Here is an 8,928-nt window from a genome sequence, read left to right on the forward strand (position 1 = left end):
GCTGATTTTAATTCAACCCAGAAGGTCCTTGAATCAAAGGAGGTCTGTTACTGTGCATGCATGCTTTACATGACAACTTCTGTGCTGCTGCCCTCAAATGTTTATTTTTTATCAAAAATTCAGAGGGGAACTTTGTGAAGATAAATCTGAAGAAGAAATCACATGTCAAAGGTTATGCCCTGAGAGGGATGGCGCTACGCAAACAGGTATGTTTTCTGAACCGATGGAGTTTGTCATCATCTGAACGTACAATTAGTCACAAACACACTGTTTCATCGCTATTTCTCAGAAATTATTGTTCAAAACCAAAATGAAAATGGTACAGCTGGATCGTCCTGTTTGCATACTTAAAGCTACTCTGGATGTAAGTCACGAGAGGATTTAAGAAATAATCTCAATCTCAGCTCAGTCGTCATGGTGACACCTGCTACAAATGTGAAGGGACCGGACACTGGGCCATCGACTGCAAGGGACCAGGTAGAACAGCACAAAGTCTGTCATAGACTATCATAGTCAATACAATACATTAGAGTCCACTATCATAACTATTTGTTTCAGGTTAGGATATCTTACACCACTCTGACCATATCAAAAAGTATAATTCATTCATATTCCATGAGTTGTACTTCCTATTACATGCATTGGGCCCCATTCATGAAATGTGAGCTAAACAGATTTGTGCAGAAACTGACCAGAGTGAAATTTCATCATTCATGAAAATATCAGTGGTATTGAACTTTTCAGTTTCAAACAGAAACCCTCCTCTGACCATGTGCAGAAGTTTTGTGAATGAGGAACAAACATAAATGTTACTGTCACACTGACTTCACAATGTTAATGTTGTTTTTATTTCAAATATTGTTGTGACTTGAATTGATTTGACCCAAACAATTCCTACAAGCCACTGCTGATTGACCTTAAACAGATGACACGTCTCCTTGGGCAGCATGTCAGTTGTTTGAATGAGTGTCCATAAACATCCTTTGTGATTCTCTAAAAGGGGTATTTATTGGTACACAGAAGCTCCTTTTTCACCAACGAACTACATGTACTTATATTGCATAACTTGCATGAGATCAGTAAAACTGTAAGACCAACTGCAACCATGCTAAGCCAAAGTGAAACGGTCAGAAAACTGTGCTCACCGGCACACCTGCCCGTGATCAGCCACACCTTTATAAACGTATTCCCTGGCTCCATACACCACCTACAATGCAAACATGGCACTACAATTCACATACCCCTGTTATTCAATGGAAAGCACAACAATATAAATTGGCTCTAACAAATATGGACTCTCAATCATACATGCAGATTCTTTTAAAACATGAAAAGATTATTTAGGCTGTATGATCTAACACAAATATTAGGGTCAATTGTTTATTTTTCAGAACCAAAAAGTTACATTTGAAGCTTACAGGTTTGACGGGAGTATTAGCGTCACTAAGCCACACAGACGTTCCACTTGATACTTGTGGTGAGTTTTGACCGTAGTTGTCCACTGCTGTCCTGCAGGTGACACTGACTGCGATAAGTATGAAGAGGACATTTCTAAAGGAGCTGGAGGGGTTGGAGTCAGGCAAACGTCTTATGAAGATCAACTCGGGAAAATTGAATGTATTTTGGTGAAAGATAATTCTTGGTATGGATGTCGCCCCACTGAAATGCACTTAGTGGGGAATATTCACCATTCTACAGATGAAGATATTGACTATGACAGCTATGAAGATGAGGTTCCTGCTGGGGTTGGAGTTGTTGCAGTCAGTGAAACCTCTCTGGAGGATGCATTCCTGGAGGTTGAAGGTGTTTCCACAGGTACTTTTTTTTTGTCTCATGTAATATTGGCAGTACATTCGGCCTTACTGCTCTTAATCCTCTGGTCTACATCCTCTGTCCCCCCTTTCCCAGTTGGCGAGGAGCTGGACTATGTGTACTACTTCAACGTATGACGGGATAAGAGTGGTTTGTAGTGAAGATGGCTTCCACATTACTCCACCAGCCACTGTTAAACCCTCAAAGAGCATTCCCAGTACTGCTGCACCAGCATCAACACCCCACAATCAACCCAGTAGGTGTGAATTGTATCCAGCAAATTGCCTTTGGGCATTGCAGTCAGTAATGCAACCAGTAAGCATGGTCCTGCAACAGTCCCAGGGTCGGGGGGGGGGGCATGTTAGTTCTGGTACTGGTACATGCTGCTGGGTCGGGGGGGGGGGGGGGGGGCATGTTAGTTCTGGTACTGGTACATGCTGCTGGGTCGGGGGGGGCATGTTAGTTCTGGTACTGGTACATGCTGCTGGGTCGGGGGGGGGCATGTTAGTTCTGGTACTGGTACATGCTGCTGGGTCGGGGGGGGGGACATGTTAGTTCTGGTACTGGTACATGCTGCTGGGTCGGGGGGGGACATGTTAGTTCTGGTACTGGTACATGCTGCTGGGTCGGGGGGGGGGGCATGTTAGTTCTGGTACTGGTACATGCTGCTGGGTCGGGGGGGGGCATGTTAGTTCTGGTACTGGTACATGCTGCTGGGTCGGGGGGGGGGCATGTTAGTTCTGGTACTGGTACATGCTGCTGAGTCGGGGGGGACATGTTAGTTCTGGTACTGGTACATGCTGCTGGGTCGGGGGGGACATGTTAGTTCTGGTACTGGTACATGCTGCTGGGTCGGGGGGGGGACATGTTAGTTCTGGTACTGGTACATGCTGCTGGGTCGGGGGGGGGGGGCATGTTAGTTCTGGTACTGGTACATGCTGCTGGGTCGGGGGGGGGCATTTGTACGATGTCTCTGCGATAACCTGTTGCCTAGCAACCAGTGTCCAAATTCAAATGGAAATTAAAAAAAAAGAAAGGTAAATATCGCAAAAACTGTAATAATTGGGGGGCACGGTGGGGTTGAACCTTCCCCCTGGGTGGGGTTGGAACCCTCAACCCTCACCCTGGTGGGGTTGGGACCTTCACCCTGGTGGGATTGGAACCTTCACCCTGGTGGGGTTGGAACCCTCAACCTGGTGGGGTTGAACCTTCACCCTGGTGGGGTTGGAACCCTCAACCCTCACCCTGGTGGGGTTGGGACCTTCACCCTGGTGGGGTTGGAACCTTCACCCTGGTGGGGTTGGAACCCTCAACCCTCACCCTGGTGGGGTTGAACCTTCACCCTGGTGGGGTTGGAACCCTCAACCCTCACCCTGGGTGGGGTTGGAACCCTCACCCTGGTGGGGTTGGAACCCTCAACCCTCACCCTGGTGGGGTTGGAACCTTCACCCTGGTGGGGTTGGAACCCTCAACCCTCACCCTGGGTGGGGTTGGAACCCTCACCCTGGTGGGGTTGGAACCCTCAACCCTCACCCTGGTGGGATTGGAACCCTCACCCTGGTGGGGTTGGAACCTTCACCCTGGTGGGGTTGGAACCCTCAACCCTCACCCTGGTGGGGTTGGAACCCTCACCCTGGGGGGGGTTGGAACCCTCACCCTGGTGGGGTTGGAACCCTCACCCTGATGGGGTTGGAACCCTCACCCTGGGGGGGGTTGGAACCCTCACCCTGGTGGGGTTGGAACCCTCACCCTGGGTGGGGTTGGGACCTTCACCCTGGTGGGGTTGGAACCTTCACCCTGGTGGGGTTGGAACCCTCACCCTGGGTGGGGTTGGAACCCTCACCCTGGTGGGGTTGGAACCTTCACCCTGGTGGGGTTGGAACCCTCAACCTTCACCCTGGTGGGGTTGGAACCCTCACCCTGGTGGGGTTGGAACCTTCACCCTGGTGGGGTTGGAACCCTCACCCTGGTGGGGTTGGAACCTTCACCCTGGTGGGGTTGGAACCCTCAACCCTCACCCTGGTGGGGTTGGAACCCTCACCCTGGTGGGGTTGGAACCTTCACCCTGGTGGGGTTGGAACCCTCAACCCTCACCCTGGTGGGGTTGGAACCCTCACCCTGGTGGGGTTGGAACCTTCACCCTGGTGGGGTTGGAACCCTCAACCCTCACCCTGGTGGGGTTGGAACCTTCACCCGGGTGGGGTTGGAACCCTCACCCTGGTGGGGTTGGAATCCTCAACCTTCACCCTGGTGGGGTTGGAACCCTCAACCCTCACCCTGGTGGGGTTGGAACCTTCACCCTGGTGGGGTTGGAACCCTCAACCTTCACCCTGGTGGGGTTGGAACCCTCACCCTGGTGGGGTTGGAACCTTCACCCTGGTGGGGTTGGAACCCTCAACCCTCACCCTGGTGGGGTTGGAACCCTCACCCTGGTGGGGTTGGAACCTTCACCCTGGTGGGGTTGGAACCCTCAACCCTCACCCTGGTGGGGTTGGAACCCTCACCCTGGTGGGGTTGGAACCTTCACCCTGGTGGGGTTGGAACCCTCAACCCTCACCCTGGTGGGGTTGGAACCTTCACCCGGGTGGGGTTGGAACCCTCACCCTGGTGGGGTTGGAATCCTCAACCTTCACCCTGGTGGGGTTGGAACCCTCAACCCTCACCCTGGTGGGGTTGGAACCCTCAACCCTCACCCTGGTGGGGTTGGAACCCCATTTTTCCCACTTGGCAAAGAGCTCGTCCTCTCTGAAATATTACAAAAGACGTTTGAAGGACCACTTGACTGCTGTTTTGTAACTGTTTTCCCAATGTATTGTTGTTTATGTATCCATGTTCTTTTTGTTTTTTTGTTTTTTTGTGTTTCACTCATAGTGACATGTACAGTCTTATTTGCTCAGGAATCAATATAATATAAGTTGTAAAAACAATATCCCATGCACACTCACACACACTTATTTTTTGTCTTTATTCTTTATTATTTATATATTGCATTATTAGTTTGCCATCACTTTTTTGTAGTTATACTTTCTGTTTTTTGTATGTTAATCTTGACATGAAATTTTAATATCTTCGGTGGAGGCTTCAAATAAGCCCATTGGGTTTTTTGCCTCTTCCTGCACCTAAAGTGTTTATCATTGATATTTCCTGTATATTTTTTTTAAAAACTGTGCAAAACAATAAACTAAAACTAAACTAAACCCTCACCCTGGTGGGGTTGGAACCCTCAACCCTCACCCTGGGTGGGGTTGGAACCTTCTCCCTGGTGGGGTTGGAACCTTCACCCTGGTGGGGTTGGAACCCTCACCCTGGTGGGGTTGGAACCCTCAACCCTCACCCTGGGTGGGGTTCCAACCCTCACCCTGGGTGGGGTTGGAACCCTCACCCTGGTGGGGTTGGAACCCTCAACTCTCACCCTGGGTGGGGTTGGACCCTCACCCTGGGGGGGGGTTGGAACCCTCACCCTGGGGGGGGTTGGAACCCTCAACCCTCACCCTGGTGGGGTTGGAACCCTCAACCCTCACCCTGGGTGGGGTTGGTGAAAGGGCCTTTCAGTGTGGAGTTTGCATGTTCTCCCTGTGTTCCCCTGAGTAGCTAATCTTACAAAAACCCTACCCTCACAAAAACATGCAACAGTCCTGGGCTCTACTGCCCCCTCTGGCCAACCGGGGCGCCAGATGGGGTGGGGAGGATGCGGCCAGAATAACGTGATCCTTCGGCCGGAGAAGCCCCACCCTGTCTGGTGAAAAGATGCGGCCTGCTCACTCCTCAGGTTAAGAAGGAGACCTGACCTCAGTGCAGGAACTCCCGGGGTTGGTAGAGGGAGCAATGCCCAGGACTGTCACTTAGGTAGGAGCACTGGGTGATGAAATGGTAAAAAATCAGGGATAAAAAATATTTAAAAAAAAAAAATGTAATAATTGGCATAATGAGGTTTGTACGGTCCGTTAGGGCCAATCGGGCCGAGTGGTTGAGTGTTTGAACGATGTCTCTACGATAAAGTTCTGCCGAGCAATAAGCGTTTTTGGCATCTAGCATTGCTTTAGCTTGTTAGCATTTTGCTAGCAACATTGCCCTTTGGGCCATTCTGGACGAATGCAATATGGTCATGCCACTACTTGGCATGCCCATAATAATAATAATAATAATACCACTAGTAATACCACTGCAACAGAGTGGTAATACCACTCAAATAATAATATTAATATTATTATTATTATTATTATTATTATTATTATTATTATTACCACTAGTAATACCACTGCAACACAGTGGTAATACCACTCTAATAATAATAATAATAATAATAATAATAATACCACTAGTAATACCACTGCAACACAGTGGTAATACCACTCTAATAATAATAATAATAATAATAATAATAATAATAATACCACTAGTAATACCACTGCAACACAGTGGTAATACCACTCTAATAATAATAATAATAATAATAATAATAATAATAATAATAATAATAATAATAATAATACCACTAGTAATACCACTGCAACACAGTGGTAATACCACTCTAATAATAATAATAATAATAATACCACTAGTAATACCACTGCAACACAGTGGTAATAGCAACCTGCTGTGTTTGTAAAATAAGAGACACCGTTCCAGACCCAATGGGACAGTACACTGGTTTCAGGGTTCTAAGTCTTCTGTAGAATGGACCCTTTATGAGGATTACTGCAAATATTTTGATATTGTTTCTTTTGTTCCATTTTTTCCTGTACAGTTGTTTTTGTGTGTGTTTAAAATAAAGACATTTGTGCAAAACAAGACAGACTTTTATTTACACACCTTTCAGAAAATAGAAAAATTCTTGAACTTTGTCGTTTGCATAGTGACAGCAGTTATCCTATAAATTATTATAAACAATAAGTAATCTGTATCACAGTAGCAGTAATGAACAACTGTATGACAGGATAAATTACTGTGAATAAAGTAAACAATTGTAAATAAAGCAGTAGAGAAATAAACTGAAAATAATGAACTGATAGTAAAAAGTGAACTATGAAACAGTGTAAGAAGTTACTGTAAATAAATACAATGAGTAGTAGCAGTAGCATCTTGTGTCCATCCTTGTTTGGTGCTGGGAGAGTCTGCGTGTGATTCACTGCTGGAGTTTAGGAGAACCGCTTCCCTGCATGAGGATGTGATTCTGGAAGTTTTCCAGATCTGATGTAGTCCTGCAGAGTGTGAGAATAAAGATACAAAAACATTATGTCTTTCTGATAATTACTGACCTATAAACAGTACTCGAGTTGTAAAAAATAATCAGGGGGGATGTTGGATTTTATCATATGGGGACAGATAATTTGTGCTGATTACAAATAATATAATATATTACAAATGATGGCAGTGACCAAAACACCTGCAGAAATACTGCAGGAATGACATAGCAGCAGTTAAATGCAGCCTTCTGTAAGCTTTAAATATCCACTGGGCTTACATCAAATACATAAAAACAGAACAATAAAAAACAGTTTTCTGAACTTATCAATATGACTCTGTCCTTCACAGGATAAGTAAAATGGATCACTGCAAAAACTCACAATCTTAACAATAATATTTGTCTTATTTCTAGTTAAAATGTCTAATTTTTAGTCAAAAAATCTCATTACACTTAAAACAAGACTCATCACTGGAAAAAACAATTTTCACCTGTTTCAAGTAGATTTTCACTTGAAATAAATAGAAAAATCTGCCAGTGGAACAACATTTTTTGCTTGTAATGAGAAGATAAATCTTGTTCCACTGGCAGATTTTTCTACTTCAAATGAAAATTTACTTGAAACAGGTGAAAATTGTCAAATAAGTTATTTTTCTGGTGTTATTTTTCTGGTGATGACTCTAAATGTTGAAATAGCAGTAAAACGAAAGTTACGCCTGTAACTACGGTTCTATGAGTCCCGGATGACCGCCAGGCGGTGCTGTAAGCACTGGATATCTCCCCTCGCGCATGCGCATGTCGAGTACAATACCAACAATGTCACGTCACCCGTGACCCCTGCATGACCCCCGGAAGGGGTATATCTTCCGGGGTCAAGCATGGGATCGGCTCCTAGAATCTTCTCGCGAGAGCACGAGGATTCGGAGTGACCGGCAGGCCTGGCGGTCATCCGGGACTCATAGAACCGTAGTTACAGGCGTAACTTTCGTTCTATTTCGTCCCTACTGACCGCCAGGCGGTGCTGTAAGCACTGGATGACGAATACCAACAATGTCACATAGAATCCCGGTCACATACCTCACTGATCAGGGGCAGAAGGACCCGGGAGTAGAACCACGCCCAATGGTTGGGGAGTGGCGACATTGATCCGGTAAAACCTGGAGAACGTGTCCGGCGACGTCCACGAAGCTGCTGCGCAGATGTCCTCCAGAGGCACCCCCTTCAGGGCAGCCCAAGAAGCTGCGACGCTTCTGGTCGAGTGGCACCTCACCCCCACTGGTAAGGGGCGGCCACTGGCCCTGTAGGCGTGCTCGATGGTGTCCACCACCCAGTGGGACAGGCGCTGTCTAGAAATAGCGCGCCCCCTGTTAGGGCCACCATGACAGATAAAAAGCTGCTCCGACCGTCGCACAGGCGCGGTGGCAGCAACATAAGCAGTAAGGGCCCGTACGGGGCACAAAGGGCTTGGCCCACCCTCCGCAGGCTCGGGGTCGAACCGGGCAAGCTGGATAGGCCGATTAGCATGATCGCGTGGCAGGACCTTGGGCAGGAACGCCACGTTCGGCCACAACGTAACCCCTGAGCCATCCGGGTTCCACCTCAGGCAGTACCCGCTGACTGACAGGGCATGTAACTCACTGACTCGCTTTGCTGACGTCATAGCGAGGAGAAAAGCCGTCTTCATAGAAAGACACTTCAGGTCCACCTGGGCCAAGGGCTCAAAAGGTGGAGAAGAGAGGGCACCTAGTACCATAGACAGGTCCCACACCGGGGCCCTTGGGGTCCTCGGGGGGCGCAGCCTCAGAGCCCCCCTAAGAAAGAGAGAAACCAGCCGGTGGCACCCCACGGTGGCATTCTCGACCAGGGCATGTCGTGATGAAATGGCCGCCACGTACACCCGTAAGGTGGACTGAGCACGGCCATCATCCAGG

Source organism: Cololabis saira, chromosome 15 (assembly GCF_033807715.1).
Source record: "Cololabis saira isolate AMF1-May2022 chromosome 15, fColSai1.1, whole genome shotgun sequence".
NCBI lineage: Eukaryota > Metazoa > Chordata > Actinopteri > Beloniformes > Belonidae > Cololabis > Cololabis saira.